Source organism: Apis dorsata, unplaced genomic scaffold, assembly GCF_000469605.1.
Source record: "Apis dorsata unplaced genomic scaffold, Apis dorsata 1.3 scaffold_347, whole genome shotgun sequence".
Lineage (NCBI taxonomy): Eukaryota > Metazoa > Arthropoda > Insecta > Hymenoptera > Apidae > Apis > Apis dorsata.
In genome coordinates this window covers 8,183-10,974 of record NW_006263614.1, presented here as the reverse complement: position 1 = coordinate 10,974, position 2,792 = coordinate 8,183, and the positions used below count along the sequence as shown (strand labels likewise).

The window sequence follows — 2,792 nt, the reverse complement described above, 5'->3', positions numbered from 1 at the left end:
ATATTAAATTTCAAAACAAACTCAAACATTTTACAAAAAAAAAATTTAATATTTAATCATTATTATATTAAATATTAATTAATAACTTATTATATTATATAATTTATTATATTAAATATTAATTAATAAATTAATTATTAAATATTAATTTATATTAAATAAATAATTCAATTGTTAATCACAATTAATTACCAAATATTTAAATTCTAATCTAAATTAATAATTAATTATATATTGTCCAACATTGATAGAAAATCAATCAAGATTTTACAAAAACATATACATATGTAAATAAAGAGCAATAAATTCTAATAGTAACATTAAAGAATAATGGAAATAAGTATCCATTGTTTTCCTACATTTCTTTACTTTGTCAAATCGTACATTTCTTTCATAATACAAATATGCTGTTATATAATAGCATGAATAAAGTGTGACGATTATTACGCGATTATCGATTTCTCGATGCATCATGTGCGCGTGTTGTACATACATATATACACATACTATAAATATCAGTATTTCTTTGTAGTAGTTAATTGGACTCCTATTTGCGCCGCTGGTCGTGCTTCGAAACATTGTTCCCAAAGTTTAAAGCGAGTTCCTCTTTCGAACTTCTTTACGACATTTCATAAAAAAATAAATAAAAAAAAAAAAAAATACAAAAAACAATATTTTCGCTTTTTGAATTTCCCTCATTTTTCAACGAATCAACGGCCAGTAGCGTACATCGTAGGAATATTGTTTTTCTTTCCCTATTCCTTGAAAACTTCAGAGTGAAGCTATCGCAACCTGAACCGTAATTAAACAGAGCATGAGAACTACGTGTAAATTGACTTTCGATTCACATGTGGGTAAACAGTAGTACGAGTAAATAAATAGATATAATGGCTGCTAATGAAATAGTAGTAAAAGAACAAATGATATTCGAGCCGTTGTTGCCATTCAACCAACGAGAGGATTAAGCAATTGAAGGTGAGTGACAATAAAAGGGGATTATTTTTACACAGATAATTTAATGACGACTTTTATTCTTTTGACATTTCGAGTAAAATAGAATTAGTGAAAGAAGAGGAAAAAAAGAGAAAAAAAGAAAAAAAAATATTGATACATATATATTATATTCGTTAGACGTGCCGAATAAACAAATATTTCTGTAGCGGCGAATATCTTTTCGACTCTTGGAAGGTTAAGTATGATCTATATCGCGACGAGTGTGTAACATAACCTTACTAATTATCATTTGAATGAAAGCGTAGGATGATGTGATTATACAAATATCTATCTTATCCTTCTTGTTTCTGTATCGAAATATCTTAAATATAAATGAGTAGTTCAAGTATGCGAGAAAATTAGGTTTTATTTGAATCGACGACAAGCAAAACGTGTAAATTTTATTTAAGTGGCTTGTTTGATGATTGGTGCAAGAGTAGTGAGATTTTTATTGTAAAATATCAAACATTGAATTTAGAAGAATTCTCTTTTTTTATTCGATCAATGAATCTAATTTAATTATTGCATATTAATCAATGATTGTATAGAATCGATAGAATCCTCCATAAATATTTTATTATAACAAAATATACTGATCGAATAAAATTAGATACATTCGATTTATTATCGATTAGACAAATTTTTATTATCTGTATATTGATCCGGTTTAGAAAAAATTTTAAGAAAAAACGTGTACATGGAGCTTTAAATCATTGATTACAACGATCAATTTTAAATCTGATCAATTAAAGCGGTATAAATTATATTTTTATCACAAAGTCTGAATTTTTATAATATATTAAGAAGTCTACATATTTATTAATATTATGATATTATTTAAATCAAAAGATTATAACAAAAGTTATAAAACAAAGTATATTCAAAAAAATTATATTGTAATAATTAATATTTTAATACGTTTAAATAATTTTGGTTATAAATTATAAGTAATTAAAATTTATTTTGATTTCTGACAATCATAAATTGGTAACAATTGGTTTAGGTTAGAAATAATCTAAATGTTCATTTTAGACTTCTTAACAGATACACGTGCAATATTTTCATTGATATTCAGATTTAAAATTAGTCAATTTTTTTATCATTCCTTAAAAATAAAATTTCTTTTTTTTTCAAACGTTCTATTAAAAACAAAATATCATTTACATGTTCATTATTTTGAAAACTGCTCCATGAACACAACGATAAAAACTTATTAATCGTTTTAATCTCCACGGTAAATCCTTAAACAATGAATTTTTCTTACAGCATCGTAGAAAAGTAGCACCCTTTAATAATTGAAACAACTTACTATATATTGTTAGATATAGTTGCAGTTGACGTAATGGATAATGTTTAGATATTTAGGTAGAAAAACGTATGTTTTTTCTTCGAAAATATGAACGGTGATAAACCTGTAGGAACAAAACGAGGAAGGCGTTTGATCCCGTTTTTGCAACGAATTTCCAAGAACGAGCGTATCGCGTAGTGCCATCAATTTGACATGAAAATTTGCGAGGTGCAAAAAGAAATTGGGTATATTCTTCCATGTGAATTTCTCGCGATAGAGTAACCAAAGAAATTTTTTTCTGCTAAAAAAATCATTGAATATTTCCATCTTTTTGTTCGTATACGAAATTAAATTTGGAAATATACCCAATTTCTCTTCGTAGCCTGAAGTTCAACAACGATGTGGCCTAATTCGAACGAGGGCTGGCCTAATTTGATTATTGAAAATAATTTTGTTTAATTCAGTGGTACAAAGTTGACGAAGAGCGAGCTCGTTGAAACTATAATTAGCG

The 2,792-nt window shown here is 26.3% G+C and overlaps 1 protein-coding gene and 1 long non-coding RNA gene across 3 annotated transcripts in view; both read left to right on the top strand.

Annotated features, from left to right (window-relative positions):
- LOC102677757 (RNA-binding protein Musashi homolog Rbp6-like) overlaps positions 1-2,792 on the top strand; it is a 159,305-nt gene that overhangs the window by 154,757 nt on the left and 1,756 nt on the right. The window lies entirely within an intron of this gene.
- LOC116185953 lies at positions 181-1,199 on the top strand. The gene is made up of 2 exons (XR_004150852.1): positions 181-975; positions 1,058-1,199. It is a non-coding gene; the product is annotated as an uncharacterized LOC116185953 (long non-coding RNA).